The sequence below is a fragment of the Berghia stephanieae genome, chromosome 8 (assembly GCF_034508935.2).
Source record: "Berghia stephanieae isolate SIO BIC M18660-M18661 chromosome 8, UCSD_Bste_1.3, whole genome shotgun sequence".
In the NCBI taxonomy this organism is placed as follows: Eukaryota; Metazoa; Mollusca; class Gastropoda; order Nudibranchia; family Aeolidiidae; genus Berghia; species Berghia stephanieae.
Genome location: NC_088367.1, coordinates 36345573 through 36365419, shown reverse-complemented (window position 1 = coordinate 36365419; position 19847 = coordinate 36345573). Strand labels below are relative to the sequence as shown.

The 19847-nt window shown below is 39.9% G+C and overlaps 1 long non-coding RNA gene across 1 annotated transcript; it reads left to right on the top strand.

Moving 5' to 3' along the window:
• The first annotated feature begins 2647 nt into the window (after positions 1-2647).
• LOC144977842 (uncharacterized) lies at positions 2648-11193 on the top strand. The gene is made up of 3 exons (XR_013646412.1): positions 2648-2680; positions 10054-10160; positions 11087-11193. It is a non-coding gene; the product is annotated as an uncharacterized LOC144977842 (long non-coding RNA).
• The last annotated feature ends 8654 nt before the right edge of the window (positions 11194-19847 follow it).

Below are 19847 nucleotides of genomic sequence, written 5' to 3'. Positions count from 1 at the left end.
CGTGTTTTTTTTTTTCAAACGAATCACTGCTCGATGACGTCACTGACTCGAAACCCGCCCGAAACCGACTCGATTTTAGAGGACTCGATCGAAAACCCGCTCGATTTGATCGTTTCAAACTCGACCCAGCACTATCAAGCGAAGAACTCGAGGGTTCATGCGTCAAGGCCAGTGATCAATGTGAAAAGTGACCAAATAGAACCTTAGATGGGCAAACAATACTAAAACTGATCTCTTTGGAAAACACATCGGTTTTCATAATCACAAAAATTCTAACCGCCGAGGAAAAATTAAAAATAGATATAGATCTTAATTTAAATTAATTGTAGAAACAATATTCTCTATGTGGCCAATTTTGTTCAAATTGACTAGGCCCATGGTCATCTGGCAGCAAGCTAAGAATCTCGTCAATAATTGATATATCGGTATCGAGAATTGAGATCTATTTCAGGAGCCGGATTTCGAACAAATCTCAATCAAGACTTCCCGAGAGTAAATAAAACGCTGTAAATGATATTATTAAGCCGTTGAATTGCCATAAATTATATGCTTGTCCATTTCTGATGATGCCTATAATAGGGTCAATATCAATGTCTTCATTATCGATTAAGGTATCAATTATATACGATATTTGGTCCTTTTTGAGATTTTTATTTCCGGTGGACTGAATACACGGCTGTGTTTTCAGTCCACTGGTGGACTGAAAACTTACCTTACCTTACCCAGGTTCCATCTCTTTCCAGAGGTCGGATGTCATGGCCTTCCATCCTTCACGGTCCATTGCAGCCTCGTTACAGTCTGCCATGCGCCGTCCTGTAGCTTCCTTTATGCCATCTGTCCAGGATTTCCTTTGTCTTCCTCTGCCTCTCTTTCCTTCAATTCTTCCCTCCATTATCCTTTTTTCGAGACTATCATGTCTTCGCAAATGTCCAAAATATGACAGCTTTTTGTGCTTCACAGTCAAAAGAAGTTCTTTTTGTTTTTGGCCCATTAGGTCGAGGACTTCGATGTTTGTTTTTCTTGCTGTCCAAGGTATTTTCAGCATTCTCCTGTACGTCCACATCTCAAAAGCTTCAATACGTTGTTCTGTCTGTGCGGTTAGTGTCCACGTTTCACAACCATAAAAGAAAATGGACCACACATAGCATTTGGTGCATCTCATTCGTGTTCTGATGGAGATATTTGTGTTGGTGAGGATTGGCTTTAGTTTCATGAACGCATTTTTGGCCAGCATTATTCGTCTCCTGATCTCTTTGTCAGACTTTGCATCGGATGTTACCAACTGCCCCAAGTACGTGAACTCCTTTACTTGTTCCACTGGACACTCTTCTATTTCTATATCTATGTCTATGGGCTCTTTCTTTTTTGTTATCACCATTGTTTTTGTCTTCTTCACATTCATGAACAGCCCCTTTTCTTTAGTCTCTTTGTTCACTTTTGAAAGTAGCTTCTGTAGGTCTTCCTTACTTTCCGCCAACAGGACAGTATCGTCAGCGTAACGTAAATTGTTGATGTTGTGGCCACCAACCTTCAACCCTTGTGCTGTTTCTACTTGCCGAAAAATAGACTCTGTGTATAAATTAAACAAGCAAGGAGACATAACACATCCCTGGCGCACTCCTTTCTTGATTTCAATTGCATCTGTTGTATCTGCCTGCACTTTTATCTGAGCCTTTTGTTGCCAGTACAGATTAGCGATTAGAGCCACATCATTCTCTTCCACACCTATTGCCACAAGGTCCTGGATCAGTTTCTGATGACTAACAGAATCAAATGCCTTTGAGTAGTCGATAAAACAGGCATATATGTCTTTTTGGACCTCTAAGTATTTTTCTGACAGGATTTTTTAAGTCGAAAATTGCCTCCCTGGTGCCACTGTCCTTTTTTAATCCAGTTTGCTGTTCTGAAATCTCACGATCTACTTTTGACGAGATTCTTTTCAGGATTATTGTCAGGAGGAGTTTCAGTAGATGGCACATAAGACTGATTGTTCTGTAGTCCGAACACTCAATTGCACCCGCTTTCTTGGGTAGCAGTATGAAGATAGAAGTGCGAAGGTCTTCTGGGATGTGCGTTGACTCGTATATCTCATTCATAAGGTTCGTTATCACATCAACACCAAATTCACCCAGTGCTTGCAGCATTTCTGTTAACACCCTATCTATTCCATTGGCCTTCACTGAAAACACAGTTCCAAAATATAAACATTTAGAATCACGTGGCAAAACACATGTACCTGTCTTTGACAGCTCACCTTCCATTGTAAATTATAGAAAAAAATAACCATTAAAAAATGGCTTTTAGGTGGCAAAAGAAAGACATATTCATAAATACTCGATCACGCGTCAAATCATATCTAAATATTGATTTTTTATTAAACAAATGGTAAAATTTATCAAAAATTACTGTCGGTCTATTTTTAGACCACGGTCAAGGTTATTCTCTAAAATCAATGCGCTTGTGTGAACAAAACAAGAACTATTTGAAATCTGGTTTTCGGAATAATTTAGCCATGTACAAAGAATTTAACTAAATAACAATTTTATTTGTACGTGTTTTGTTTTTAACTGAATGTGTATTATCTACAATTTGAACGACAAAAACGGGAGACCTGTTTTGTGCGCAACGTTGTCCGGCTGCTAAAGTTCCAGCAAAGAATGGCAGTCCAACTCATGCAAAGGTAAGATTCCAATTTTAGTGTTTAAGTTTGTAATTTGTATCAATTGGTTTTGAGAGCAGGAAACGATTTAGTTCAATGTTAATCCATAATAGCGTTCGGGTATTTAACTTTGGATGTCTCACCGGCATAATTTTAGAATGCTTTGTTTATTTGTTTTCATTTCACTTCGCAATTTGACTGTCAGTGTCAGTCATTACAGTACAGCTTCACTCGCCGATTCTCACTTACAGAGTGGGAGCAAGTAGCAAACGTTCACGTCGTGCTCCTGTAATCCTTCTCTGAAGGAGACTGATTGCTACACTACGCTACCAGAGAGAATAAATATGGCGGTAAAAGGATAGCCCCTCGGCCCAGACAATGGAAAACTTCAATGTTGTAAGTTTCAACACAGAAGGAATCTCCCATACCAAATGCAAGATACTGACAGAGCTAAAAGCAGATATAATTTGCTTACAGGAAACCCACAAAGACTCAAAACCACCTTGCATACCTGGCATGCAACTAGTAATACACCACGAACACCCAAAATATGGAAGTGCCATGTACACTCGAGAAAAATCTACCATACTGAAAAGCGATGACCACTCAGAAAATGACATTGAGATTCTCAGAGTAGAAACAACACTGATTACCATCATATCTGTGTACAAACCTCCATTAACCCCATTCAAGTGGCCCCAAATGAATCTATCTGATAGAAAACCAACCCTGATCATTGGAGATTTTAACAGCCATAACACTATATGGGGATATGAGCAAAATAACCTTGACGGAGATTCTGTTGAGGAATGGGCGGCCGGCAATGACCTCACAATCCTCCATAGTCCCAAAGACAAGAAAACCTTTATGAGTGCCCGGTGGAAGAAAGGTTACAATCCGGACCTGGCATTCATATCCTCTCAACACTTCTCAAACTTTGAAAGGACTGTAGGTGAGCCTATACCGAAATCTCAACACAGGCCTATTACCATCAGCATCAAACCATCTGTTAAAGCCCTCGAATCAAATGCGATACCACGATTCAATTTTAGAAAAGCAAATTGGGAAAACTTTACTAAAGATTTAGACAATGAGATCACCAATATAAAAAGTGACCCACAGAGATACGACGACTTTAGAACACTCATATGGAAAGTTGCAAAGAAAAACATCCCCAGAGGATGCCGAAAAAGTTATATTCCATGTCTCAAAGATGAAAGCAAGCAACTATATGAAAGATACATTGAATCATACAAGGTGGATCCTTTCAGTGAAGAAACCCTAGAACTGGGTGAAGAACTCACATCAATGATAGCCGATGAAAGATCAGAAAGATGGAAGGAATTAATAACCTCCACCAATATAACCCTAAACAGCAAAAAGGCCTGGACTACAATTTCAAAACTGAATAATGACAAAAATACCCAGACAAGAGTGGCTGCAGTAACACCTGACCAAGTAGCACATCAGCTTCTACTGAATGGGAAACCAGCCAAGAAAGCACGAGGCCAACTAAAAGCCCTGAAACGTGAAATGGACAAAGCCCTCAAGGATAGTGAAGATCATCTTGACTCTTTTACCCTGGAGGAGCTACTAGAGGCCTTGTCCCATCTGAAGCCAGGAAAAGCATCTGGACTGGATGGAATCACAACTGAGATGATTCAACACTTTGGCCCGAGAACCCTATCCTGGCTATTGGACCTCTTCAATGAATGTGCAAGGACCAACAGGCTGCCAAGTGCATGGAGGAAAGCAAGAGTAGTCGCCCTACTGAAACCGGGGAAAGATCCAAAATCCAAGAAAAGCTATAGCCCGATCTCCCTCCTGTGCATCACATACAAGCTATTTGAGCGAATGGTTATGTCCCGCATGTCACCCAGTCTAGACGAACAACTGTCTCCAGACCAGGCTGGATTCCGACCAGGACGGTCAACATGTGGTCAACTTCTTAACCTTACACAATTCATAGAAGATGGGTTTGAGACAAAACAGGTCACTGGCACAGTCTTCGTCGACCTCACTGCAGCCTATGACACAGTGAATCACAAGATCCTACTCCTCAAAGTGGCTAAAATGATAAAGAATAAGAAACTTGTAAATATCATCCAGTCACTTCTCGAAAACAGGCGCTTCTTTGTTGAAATGGATGGCCGGAAGAGCAGGTGGCGCACCCAGAAGAATGGTCTTCCCCAAGGATCAGTGCTGGCTCCAACACTTTTCAACATATATACAAATGATCAGCCTGAGTTCCCAAAAATCCGCCGATTCATATATGCTGATGACCTATGCCTCGCAACACAGGATGTGTCCTTCCAACCAATCGAGAGCAGACTGACAAATGCCCTAGACACCCTTACAAAGTACTACACTAAAAACTCGCTGAACGCCAACCCAGGGAAAACACAAGTGTGTGCATTTCACCTCAACAACCACCAAGCCCACAAAAAACTTAACATCAAGTGGAATGGCCAGACATTAGAGTACAACTACCACCCAGTGTACCTCGGAGTGACGCTTGATCGGACTCTGTCCTTCAGAGAACACGTGAGGAAGACCAAGGCAAAAGTGTCCACGCGTAATGCCCTCCTTGGAAGGCTGGCAAACATGAACTGGGGAACTGACCCTAAAACTCTAAGGACCACAGCATTGGCCCTCAGCTACTCAACTGCGGAGTACTGCTCAGCTGTATGGGCCCGATCATGCCATGCCTCCAAGCTAGACCCCGAGCTCAACAACGCCTGCCGGATCGTAACGGGCCAGCTGAGAGCAACACCATTACCACTGGTCTACCGTGCAGCAGGAATAGCCCCACCACACATCCGGAGGGAAACTCATGCCCAAATACAAAAATACAAACAGGAAATGGACCAGAGACACCCCCTTTATGACCACAATTGCCCCAAAAGCAGGCTCAAATCAAGGAAAAGCTTCCTCACAATAGAGAGCCTTCACCCAGACCACTCAGCATTCTTCCGCCTGGACAAATGGGTAGAATGGGACAAGACAGCAAACGATGTCCTCCAGCCCCCAACAGAAAAGCTCCCAGCAGGCACAGACCTCAAGAGAAAAGACTAGGTGGCGTTGAACAGAGCTAGAGCAAAGGTGGGAAACACCGCCACCAATCTCTTTAAATGGAAAATCTCACCGGGCACTGAATGCCCATGCGGTCACCCCAGACAGACGATGGACCACATCCTGTCCGAATGCTCGCTGGGACCTCACTGCACCAATGCTGACCTGAGGGAATGCAACCAGACTGCCCGGGACTGGCTGACTCACTGGCGCGACAAGATATGATGATGACTTACAGAGTTCACGTTTCCTTCACTCATGTCTGCTTCATGCTCATTCAGTGAATGATTCGAATACTGTGTGAGAGAACACACTATTCGTAATTTATGACATTTTATGGGTAACGTTTACAGTCTAGAACGTGTGTCAGTAGTCATAACTTGTACAAAAACAAAACAGAAAGGAACAACAAAAAAGCAGACACCAGTCTCAACAAAAGTTGTTGTTTTTAAAAAAATCGAAGTGACTATTCTCACCCCCGGGATGCTAGTCTTCATAATAGTATAAAAAGTAGTCCACAATTGTTGTATGTTTAATCCAAAGGTTGTAATGCAGTAATTTGTTAAGTTTCTTGTCACAAGTTGCACAATTATAAAAAAAAATCAATCAAATCCAAATCGCAAAAAGCCGGCGACGTTTTTTTCGGTAATCCAATCGGCCGGGGGGGGGGGGGGGGGGTGAGAATAGAGGCAGCCTTTTTAAATACTCATCTTTCGTGGTGGGTAGCTTTCACCGCTTGTCATATTTTATTGACTCTCGCCCTTTCCTGACCTGATAATAAATTTCGAAACAATCTTTAGGTCTTCATTCTCTCATTATCTGTTCATGACTGGAAAAGGAACAAGACAAAGGCAGAGGGTCTCTGCCACCAATTTTCAATATCTTGTGTTGTTTCAGGGATTTAAGTTGGTAGCCGCTTTTGCCACACAAGACTTTTTGTTATTGTTTTTGCTGAGAGTCGATGGGAGAAGGAATGGCAGAGAGGGAAGAAGTGGTGAAAAAAATGAGAATGTTGGGGAAGGGGGAGGGTGTAGGGAGATTTTAAAAAAAAAGAAAAGAAAATGTCCCACTCAACCCCTTATCGCATCTTTGATATTTGGCAGGTGTCAAACTGCATGTATGACGTTTTGGATCTTCCAAACCGTTTCGCCTTATTTGGTCGGTAACTGTGTGAAATAAAACATTTTATTGTAAAATGCAGGGAGTGCGGTCTGATATTTTCGTCATCGCTGTGATTATTCCCAGACAGGGTCTGCCAATAACAGATAGAGGGAAAAAAACCCAATAATTTTATTTTAAAAAAAAATAAAAACGAGTGTTAAGAAAATTTGAAAAGCTCTCTCTATTGATCTAATTATCAAAAATTTTATTTGTGATCAGATATTTTATTTGACTTAAAAGTGAACTCTAGAGGCATTAAAAATATTCAATGTTTATTAGACTTTTCTTATGTGATCAGAAAGTTAAATACAGGAAAAATTGGACAAATGAGTTCACCAGAAGGTAAATAAAAGCCCATTTTTTAAAAAGCTAATCGACATTCGTTATGTAATCTTGCCTTCATGATCATGAAACCTCTGATAAAATTAGACCTGACCCAACGGTTTTAACAACCTTGTGGTATCTGAGTTCCAGGTCCATTATGTTTTATTATGTTTTTATTGAATATAAGCAAACCATTAAGAAATAGGTCATGTCTATATTCAACATTGAATGGTATTTCTTCTTACATTGAAATAAGTGGTTCTTTAGAGTCATAAGGCTCATGGAACTGGAGTTTTTCCTGTTTCTGTAACATGAAGCAACAGACCTTGAATAGTGCTTGATAACTTTCTTTAAACAATAAATGGTATTTCATCTTACTTTGAAATAATTGGTCCTTTAGAGTCATAAGGCTTTTGGAACTGGAGTTTTTCCTGTAACATGAAGCAACAACTACAATTGAGTAATAGATTCCAACCTCTTACTGAGCTCGAGGAGGACATAGATGTAGAGTCACATTGGGCAAAGATCAAGGAAGTCTACATAACAACATGTCACGAGGTATTGGGGGGTAAAGAAATCGGAACATAAAGAATGGATTAGTCCAGCCACCTAGGACCTTATTGAAAAGAGGAGAACAAGGAAGGAACAAGTGAATGCAAGCCGAACAAGGGCTTCAAAACTGGATGCACAAGAGCAGTATCGAGCCATAGCTAAGGAAGTCAAAAGATCTGTGAAGAAAGACAAGGAAGCATTCATGAACAGACTTGCAGAGAAAGCAGAAGCAGAAGCGACAGGAGGACACATGAGGATCCTTTATCAAACTACCAAGGCACTTGCTTGAAAATATGGGAAACCAGAGATACCAGTCAAAGACAAAGATGGGAAAACTATTTTTGGAAAAGAGGCTCAATCTGAACGATGGAGGGAACATTTCAACTGCCTTCTGAACAGACCACCACCAGCCAACCAGCCAGAAATTTTGCCTGCAAGGAATGAGCTACCAATTAGCTGTGATCCACCATTGATAACAGAGATTGTTGGTGCCATTAACAAGATGAAAAGGGGCAAAGCTGCTGGACCAGACCAGATTCCACCGGAGGCTCTAAAAGTTGATGCGGAAAGAAATGCTGAGGCCCTGCACCCACTATTTGAGAGAATCTGGAATGACGGGATATTCCCAAAGGATTGGAAGGAAGGACATCTTATCAAGCTTCCAAAGAAAGGGGACCTCAGTAATTGTAATAATTATCGAGGCATCACTCTTCTTTCTATCCCAGGAAAGGTTTTCAACCGTATTATTATAGAGAGAATTAAGAATGCAACAGATGCTAAACTGCGGGACGAACAGGCAGGTTTTCGGAAAAACCGTTCAACCACCGACCAGATTGCCTCTCTGCGAGTCATAGTGGAACAGTCTATGGAATGGAACTCTCCTCTTATTGTCAACTTTCTGGATCACGAGAAAGCTTTCGACAATATTGACAGAGCAACATTGTGGAAAATTCTGGCACATTATGGATTCCCTGAAAAGATAGGAAACCTCATGAAGAAAATGTATGATGGATCAAGTTGCAGGGTTGTACATGAAGATCAGCTTACTGACAGCTTTGAAATTAAGACTGGTGTCAAGCAGGGATGTTTGCTCTCTCCATTCCTATTCATCCTTGCTAATGAAGGAAACCTCCAAAGGGAGAAGAAATGGGATAAAGTGGACCCCCTGGACACAGTTGGATGATCTGGATTTTGCAGATGATCTGGCTCTTTTGTCCCACACCCAGGACCAGATGCAAGCAAAAACCACAATTATAAACAGCCTCTCGGAATCAATTGGTCTAAGAATTCTCCCTGCAAAGTCAAAGGTCTTGAGGAAAGGTACGCGTCAAAGGGAGCAGATCAAAGTAAAAGATCAGGAACTCGAAGATATAGACACTTTCTGCTATCTCGGAAGTATAATGACAAGGATGGAGGCACGGAAGCAGAGGTGAAAGCACGAATAGGAAAGGCACAGGCTGCATTCACATCTTTGAACAGAGTTTGGAGAACTAAAGATATCTCCCTTCGACTAAAGCTAAGACTTTTCAACTCAAACGTGAAGTCTGTCCTACTGTATGGATGTGAAACTTGGAACGCATCACAGGCATGTATAAGGAGGGTACAGATTTTCGTAAACAGGTGCATGCGTAAGCTACTCAGAATAAAATGGATGGATAGAATAAAAAATGAAGAAGTATGGAAAAGAACACAGCAGAAACCAGTGGAAGAGGAAATAGGAAGAAGACGATGGATGTGGATTGGACACACGCTTAGAAAGAATGACTCAACTATAACAAAGAAAGTATTGGACTGGAACCCTCAGGGCAGAAGATCAAGGGGAAGGCCACGAGGAACATGGAGAAGAATTAAAGAAGCTGATATACAGAGAAGTGGTAAGACCTGGAATGAGATAACAAAGTTGGCTCAGGATAGAGAAGGATGGAAACTGTTTGTCTGTGGCCTATACCCTGACCCAGGGTGAAAAAGGCAATGATGATGATAAAGCAACATACTGTAACAAGTGCTTGCTGAACTCTGAATAAGTTGCACATTTACATTTTACTAAGAGTTAGATCCAGTTATTCATTCAAACATTGGTATCTTAATTTCGAATTGTCATTTAATTACTACATATAAAGTTAAATAAATCCAATGATAATAATTGATAAAATAAGGTAATTATAACTTTTATTCATTGTTTGGTCCATATGAATTTTACTTTATGATTTTGTGTGAGATGATATTGCTTTTTATGGGACCATGAGAAAATGCTTTAGGATGCCATGCTCATCATTTTTTTTCAGATCTAAATAACATTACAACAAGAATGAGTCTCTGCATTCCTTTAATTGTTCTGGAAGCATTGGCCTGCCTATACCATGGGAATTAATCAATTTATATTCAGGAAGAAGTATCATTATTATTATTATTATTATTATTATTATCATCATCATCATCATCATCATCATCATCATCATCATCATCATCATCATCATCATCATCATCATCATCATTTAGTCTTATCCTTCAAGATTATCAAAATGGCTTTCATTTGTTACTGTGTCTTATAGAATTCCTCATATATCATTATGGACCCTTCTATGTTTTTTTTATTGGAATTAATGTTTTTTTTTTCTATATTCTATATTCTTCATAAAACCTCTCAGCTTTATTGACCTATCGAGTAAAATCTAGAGACTAGAGAGCGGTGATTAAGAAAATAGGACCATATTTTGCTTTCGAGCGTTTCTTAATTTGAAAAGCAGTACCTAATGTAGTTTGTAAAGATTTTAAAAAACTTTTTTATAATGACAGTGTCTAATACACGTTAAAACCAATGCATATCTATCACTATGTAATTTTTGGCAGTGATCTCTCCATTTTAATGGTATTGTCTCCTGTTTCTTTATACAAATACCCTGTGAGCTTGTTATACACTTGAAAGAAACATTTACGTAAGGAAGTCAAGAAGAATATGGCAAAAGAAACCTGCTTCCTTGGTTATGAATAAGAAATTTAAAAAGAAATAGGCAACGATCTCTTTATCTTGTCTATCATTTAACTTTCTAATTATTTTTTAAAGTTTATTATATCCTTTTCTATATTTATAATTTAATTTATCAACAAGATAAGAGTACTGATGAATCCATTTATGTAGCTGATATGTAATGATAGTAGAATTTGATAGATGGGACCATGTGATGTTGCCGAATCAGAACCTTTCTTGACCAAAGCTTTTGCTGAGGCTCTTAAATTACAGATTAAAAAAAAATGGAACTACACAGTTTCAGTAATAATTATCAATTTTCTTTTTTTCTTTTTCTTTCTCTTTCACAGGATGAGAATACAAGCATACATTTAATGGAGAAACATCGTATCTATATTTTTTAAAAATGATTTTCAGTTTGAATAACATGAATATGTATGAAATAACAATAAAAGTGATATAAATTTATAATCTGTTTTTAATTTATTTGGATTTCACAAGTTGTGTTATGGCCCTCAGATACGACAGGACGGGTGAGACTGAGAACCAGTCCTCACAATAGCACTAGAGGTCTTGTATATATGCAAGATGTGATTTCCATTGATACAGTTTAAAGACTGTCCTGTTTTTATTCATTCTGGTGCACGGTGTAGGTTTTTTGTTTTTTTTTTTGTTTCTTGTTTTAAAAAAGATTCTTTGGGCTTTTTTCTTTCAATCTGAGACTTGATTGAATTCTGACTCGATGCAAATCAACTTTGTTCCAACTCCTCAATTTCAAATTACAATGAACTTGTGCGCCCTTCCTTCTCTGTTAACCTACAGGTTATTGGTAGTGTCGAGCGGAAGTCTCGATGATACCTCAAGTCATCGGCCACCAACACTCAAAACTTCGCGAACTCGATGACCAAGGAAAAGTCGGGAATTCCCGAGAAGTAGCACTTCAACTGAGCTTTGGATGGCTTTTTTGTATTAAAACTTAAAATACATTAAATAAATTCACTTTGTATAATAATAAAACATTGATACCTATAACCATTTTGATCTATTTACGACGTTTGTGTTTTGTTAGCTGTTTAAAATATGATATAACGTCAATACCCAATACCAATGACTAGGTATTGAATGAAAGCACCGATGACTAGAGCGATGCTCGAGACTTTTTTGAGTCTCGAGACTCAAAAAAGCATCGAGACGCAAAAAAGTCTCGAGCTTCGCTGGAATCATCGCCGACGAGAGAGGGGTGAACAATGCAGATAGTACACATTGTTAGTAACGCGTGCGTCGCTCGCGCAGTATAGTCTCGAGACTCGGGACTCGGGACTCAATACGAGAAGCATCGACGACCAAGATTCTCGAGACGAGAAAAGCATCGAGAACTAAGTGGAGGTCGGGAAGTTCTCAGTCGTCGATGACCTGACTTCTCAAAACCTAAAGCATCGATGACCTTTTGGTGACCCGGATGCCCTCCCCTAGTTATTGGACATGTAAGTTTAATACATATACGTCTACCACAATCAGGGCTGAGAATCTTCCGCATAAAGGCGGATTTCCACCTAAATGGTAGTTTATCTCCGCCAATCCCATCACATTTCCTCCTTTTTCAAATTTGCCGTGTCAAACATTTTCCTCAAAACCACAAAATCACCATTATGTCATATGTCATATTTTGACACCTGTGCTCAGTCTCGTGAAATTTAGTGACGGTCCCGTTTTTATGACGTTGGGCCAGACAGTATGGCACCAGATGTCACAATAGACACAGAAGACCAGTAGGTAGTGTTCTTTGATTAGTTAGTTGATGGTTGAAGGGGAAGGGGAGGGACAAATGGGTCTGGATTTTTCCCCCTTGTTGTAGGTACCTATTGCTTTTTAAATCTCTCTCTCTCTCTCTCTCTCTCTCTCTCTCTCTCTCTCTCTCTCTCTCTCTCTCTCTCTCTCTCTCTCTCCCCCTTTGCCTTTCTTTCTATTTCTCTTTTCTTCTTCTTCTTTTTTTTTTGGATATAGAATTCAAAAGGTCAATACATAAGTTATTCTGGTAAAGAAGTCTCTCCTCCTCCCCCCCCCCTCTCTCTCTCTCTCTCTCTCTCTCTCTCTCTCTCTCTCTCTCTCTCTTTCTCTCTCTCTCTCTCTCTCTTTCTTTCGCAACCACATTAAATCATCTGGTATATAGAGATGATATATTAGAACAAAGCAATGGTGGTTGGCTTAGTTTAATCTTTTTCCTTTTTACCTTTTGACTATGGCTTTAAATTTGAGAGATTCTTGGGTTGTATTTATAAGCTGACTAACTACTAGGTTTCTTTGCTTGTGTTTGATCGATAGACTGAGAAAGGTTCCTCCTTTTTGACAATTGCTATTATCATCACTGAATAAAAAAACACTCACCAAAACCACTACATCAACATCTCTACCAACACTACTATTACAATCACCACCACAACACCATCCCTACCACCGCTACTACTACAAATAGCACCACGTCATCCCTACCACCACTACTACTACAACTACCACCACATCATCAACCCTACTACCACTACTACAACCACCATCATATCATCATCCCCACCACCACTACTACTACAAATAGCACCACATCATCCCTACCACCACCACTACTATTACAACCATCATCCCTACCACCACCACTATTACAACCGTCATCCCTACCACCACTACTATTACAACCATCATCCCTACCACCACTACTATTACAACCATCATCCCTACCACCACTACTATTACAACCATCATCCCTACCACCACTACTCCTACAACTACTACCACTACTACCACCACCATCATATCATCATCCATACCACCACTACTACTACAACCACCACTACATCATCCTTACCACCACTACTATTACAACCATCATCCCTACCACCACTACTATTACAACCATCATCCCTACCACCACTACTACTACAACTACCACCACATCATCAACCCTACTACCACTACTACAACCACCATCATATCATCATCCCTACCACCACTACTACTACAACCACCACCACATCATCCTTACCACCACTACTATTACAACCATCATCCCTACCACCACTACTATTACAACCATCATCCCTACCACCACTACTACTACAACCACCACAACACCATCATCCCTACCACCACTACTACTACAACCACCACCAAACACCATCATCCCTACCACCACTACTACTACAACCACCACAACATCATCATCCCTACCACCACTACTACTACAACCACCACCAAACCATCATCCCTACCACCACAACTACTATAACCACCACAACATAATCCCTACCACCACTACTACTACAACCACCACCAAACCATCATCCCTACCACCACTACTATTACAACCACCACAACATCATCCCTACCACCACTACTACTACAACCACCACCAAACCATCATCCCTACCACCACTACTATTACAACCACCACAACATCATCCCTACCACCACCACTACTACAACCACCACCAAACCATCATTCCTACCACCACTACTATTACAACCACCACAACATCATCCCTACCACCACTACTACTACAACTACCACCACATCATCATTCCTACCACAGCTACTACAACCACCACCACACAATCATCCATACTACTACTAGAATCACTACCACATCATCCCTACCACTGCTATTACTACAACCACCACCACATCATCATCCCTTCCACTGTTATTACTACAACCACCATCATCCCTGCTACAACCACCAAATGTTGTAATTACACTTTCAACTTTTGAAATTCCACCGAGTCGTGTTAGAAATTGCTGCGAGACAAATTTTGGATCGCATCTCAGTAAATTTTAGTGAAATTCAAATTTATAGGTTATGGTCGCATGGATGGGTCATGATCTTCACGATGAAAAATTTCCTCCTTTTTTTGTGACCAGTCATTCTCACCCCTGCACAATGATAGACTAGCAACTTATCTAAATATCTTGCATTCATCTTTTGTAATAACTTTCCATTCTGGGTTACACATAAAAGTTAGCAATGCCGGGTTACAAAAGTACTTTGATGTTAAAAAGATCAGCATCCTAACATTCTAATCTTTGTCATCTTACTTATATGTTGGCAGGTGTAAGACTTATTAATTTTGCAAGTCATCATCATCATAGCGTGTCGCACCAACACCGAACCCACTCCACCGCATCTGGGGAGCAGACTCTTAGGTCATGGTCAGTGCAGCTGAGCCCATCCTGGTATTTTCTAAGGATGTCTGCTCTGGGCATTCACATGTACACAAGCAAGTCTCAGCCAGTCCCCACTTTTTCATGCTTCCAGTTGTTCTCACAAGTTTTGCCGTGCTCTGTTCAGTGTTACCAATTCATTCCTGGGGAGATCGGTTCCGTGGGACAGTTCTTCTCTCGGATCTCCAACAGCTTCATTTGCATGATTGTCCCACTCTCTCAATGTGGAAAGCCTGTATACAGCTGCATGGTCAGGGTTGATGCTTTCTTCCATCGTGAAGCTCTTTCTCGACTTCAGTCTACTTATCATTGGGCTGTGGTCATGGAGGGGGTGCCTTGGGTCCATTTTCTGTTTATATGTCTGGGCTTTGGAAGCAGTGGCTCTTCGAATGTGGGGAGGTGCAATGCCAGGCAGCCGATGGAGGACTGGAACTGCAGTCGGTTTCAAGTTACTCTAATGATCCGGCAGGTGTTATTTTGACATGACAGGATCTTGCCCAGACTGGTGAGACCTATTCGGCTGATGAATAGCAGAGGGCTAGTATGGTTGCCCTGACTGTTTTCGGATCTGCTCCCCATGTAAGTTTTTTTCTCTTTTCTTAGGAAGTTGTTTCTTGTGGCCACCTTTGCTTTTGTTTTCTTTGTGTTCTGAGAAAAAGACATTGTGCGGTCTACTGTAACACCGAGGTACATCGGGAATGTGTTGTTCTCCAATATGTTCCCATTCCAGGAGATGTTCAGTTTCCTGTTTTCTTTAGACTTGGTGGCTCTTTAAATGGAAAGCACACACTTGAGTTTTTCCTGGGTTGGCATTTAGTGAGTTCTTTAAATGTGGGCTCAGAGAGTGGCTCCAGAACATCCGTTAGTCTCTCCTCAATGGTCTTGAAATCAGGGGCCTGGGACGCAAGACACAGATCATCAGCATATAGAAACCCCCGGATGTTCTCGAACTGAGGTTGGTCGTTGGTATAAACGTTGGAAAGGATAGGTGCAAGTACCGATTCTTGAGGGAGTCCGTTCTTTTGTGATCTGCTTTTCTTCCCATCCATTTCCACAAAAAAGTGCTGGTTTGACATAAGGGATTTTATTATTGCAACTATTTTTGTGTTACGAGTTACCCTTGCACTTGCAACCTTTAGGAGCAGTTTCCTGTGATTTACTGTGTCGTAGGCAGCTGCCAGGTCCACGAACACAGTTCATGTCATTTGTTTGTTCTCGTAGAGATGACTGATCCTACCTCAATGGCGATAGGTCTGTATTGTGATTTTGGTATGGGGTTGCCGACAGTTTATGACATGTCTGGAAGACACAAATGCAAGGTCTGGGTTGTAACCTGTTCTCCAGCGAGTGCTTGAAAAGGATGATTCATGCGTCATAGAAGAGTGTCAGATTATATTGGTCAGCCCATTCCTCAACAGTATCTCAATCTTCATTGTTCTCATTGTATCCCCATTTGGTGCTGTGGCTGTTAAAGTCACCTATCACGATCATTGGTTTCTCACTAGTGGTGGATGTAACTGGCCACTTGAATGGCGTTGGTGGAGGTTTGTTGACAGATATCACAGTGAAGTGTCCGCTTTCAATTCTAAGAATTTCCACCTCACTTACTGTCATGTCCTAGTTGTATAATGTCACTATTGATTTGTCTTTGACGTAGTGAACGCTACCGTGAATGTTGCTTTCGTGTTGTATGACTAAATGCATGCCCGGCATGTTTAGTGCCACGGTCTTTTGCGTCTCTTGTAGACAGAGTTGCGTCGCTGGAGACTGATTGCTACAACACGCACAACACCAACATTTTGCAAGTATCTTTAATACTTTTATTAATATTAACCATTAAACGGTGATATTGAAAACAACAACAACAACAACAACAACAACAACAATAATAATGATAATGATAATATAATAATAATAATAATAATAATAATAATAATAATAATAATAATAATAATGATAATAATAATAATAATAATAATAATAATAATTATTATTATTATTATTATTATTATTATTATTATTATTATTATTATTATTATTATTATTATTATTATTATTATTATTGATAATAATATTAGTAGTAGAGGTCTTGTAGTAGAAATTGTAATACGTAGTAACAGTTGGACCAAGTATTTTAACATGAATATTTATATAGGGCATTTCTACAGATAGCCGTGAGTAATGGGCTTCACAATGTTTCATATCATCTCCCCCCCCCCCCCCCCCCCCCCCTCTTCAACAAGCCATATTTAACCATATTTCATTGTCATACAGCCTGTTAGGCGACCCTTGTGCACTAAAACTGTCACTACACTATCCGTCATTTCTGTATCCAGATACTCGTCCAATCGAGTGGGGTAAAGTGTCTTAGCCAGGGAAACAACGCGGAGACCATAATTTTTCACCCATCCTATTACTGATCACACTTAGCATTGGCATTGCTCGACTTTTGTGACAAGACGAAAACCGTACCGCTGAGCCATACGGTCCATAAGTTCTAGAAAGTATAGTTTTGTGGTATCAGTAGTTATAGTACAGTAGTGGTAGTGCAGTTATAGCAGAAGTAGTAGTAGTAGTATTCTGTCAAAAGGGTCATCTGAGCGAAGAAATAGGAGATAGATTCGAATTTACTCTCTTCATCGCATTGAGCGTATGCTTTAATTATTTGATACGTTGTAAAAAAAAAAGAAAAAAGTATGCTCCACCTTAACCAAAAACAAGCAACAATCTTCGTTTCCCTGGACATAGATATGGTTTTGTTTACGGGAGGAGGGGGGAACCATGATTATGGTTTTCCTACAAAATAAAAGAAGGGGTATTTTGGCTATGAAAACTATGGTCGTGGCCTCCCTAGATGGCTTAGACTTAAGAGTAAACAGCTTGAATTTATTCACGGCCAACTTCAGTTTGCTGCCTAAGCAACATGCAAACAAAAGGTTGGTTGGATGCGCATGACATTACTAACTAAAGGTCAATTGCAACATAGTTCGGGTCATTTATAAATAAATCTGGGTCACGTGTTTTATTTACATCATTGCACCGCCATGGACAGCTCTATAGATCAAGGCCAACATTATACGCAGAAAAAGGACCAATTATCGTCTATTATAGTGACGACTTTGATACTGAGCCTATTATTATAGGCATCATCAAAAATGCACAGGCATAAAATTTATAGCAATTCAACGGCTTAATAATATCATTTACAGTGTTTTATTTACTGTCGGAAAATCTTGATTGAGAGTTGTTCGAAACTGGTTGCTGAAATAGATCTCAATTCTCGAAACCGATTTATCAAACATTGACGAGATTCTTACAGTGGCTGCGAGATAGCCATTGGCCTGGCCAAATTGGCCACACAGAGAATAATGTTTCTAGAATTAATTTAAAATTAACATTTATATATCTATTTTTATTTTTCCTAGTCCTTTAAAATTTTTTTGATTATCAAAACCGATGGATATTCCAAGGAGATCAGAGTTTTAGTATTGCTTGCCCAAGTAAGGTTCTATTTTGTCACTTTTCACATCGATCACTGGCCTCGAGTACGGCTTTGCTTCGAGGCCTCCCCCACCCCCTTTCCGCCCCGGGCAGTCTTGACCTTGTCTTCTTCCTTCCAAGATCCTTTTCTTTCAAAATCAGTCCTTGTCCTTTGAATTTTAGGGCTGGTCTATTGTTTATCGTCTACCATGTCTTCTAAAACTATAATTTTTTTGACTGGTATCACATTTATTCCGTTCTACTAGCCCTAAAATGACCTCAATGCTTTATAAGCGCCATCAAACCTTTAAAAACAAAAGAGTCCTTAATGTAGAGTCAACTTCCTTGCTGCTCACGCCGATCCTATTGTCTACACCAAAAGTGATCCAAGATGTAACCTTATAAATAAGGATAGGAACCAAAATAAAAAAATAAAAATCGAGAACAAGTAGCTACAAAGCAGTCCTCTCTCTCTCTCTCTCTCTCTCTCTCTCTCTCTCTCTCTCTCTCTCTCTCTCTCTAATCTCTCCCACCCCCCCTTCTCTCTATCTCTCTGACGCTCCCTGCAACACATTCAAGACCCTATAACTATAAAGTTGTTCTCTCTTTTTCTTTTATCTTTTTTTATTTATTTTTTTCATTTTGGTTGGTTTTGTTTTGTTTGTTCGTTTTTGTTTCGTTTTTCTCCGGATTCATATTGCTACGTACAAGAAATACACAAGACAATACATTTTGACGTCTCAATGTGTTCTAAATTAAAATAATAAAATTAAAAGTGAGTAAAAGTAAATAATTAAAAAAAAATAAAAATAAAGGTCGACCAAACTTCTCGAGTCACCAGGAATGGCGTCAACGTGTTGAACTTGAAAATTAAGAATTTTTTTGCCAAGGGAGGGCACAGGCGTACTAGAGGGCTGTGATCGATGTGAAAAGTGACCAAATAGAACCTTACTTGGCCAAACAATACTAAGAACAGCGGCGTGGCGTATTGACGGCATATGGTGGTGCCATGATTAGAAGAAGAAAAAAAATTCTAAAACAGTGAACACGATTAAGAGGAGAGAGCACATGTTAAAAACTCTCTTTTTTGGAAGGGTGATGTCGATAGTTTCTACGAGTGGACAAAACTCACAAAAACAAATAATTCATGAAAACAACAAGCCACAACACTGAGATACAAGTCCCGTGTGAAAAGGTCTTTGTAATTATTCTTTGTCCACCATTTAAAGGATTGGATTTGGTAGATAATGCAATCAATATGAGATAAATGTAAATCAAAAGAGAAAAAAAAACTTATGACAGAAATTACTTACTTTTAGTACTTGTAAAGAAAATCTGCACGGCGATGTTTCGTCTCTGCAAATCTTTTTATAATTTGTTTATTGAAATCTGGAATGGCATCTACACTGTATTTCAGCTTT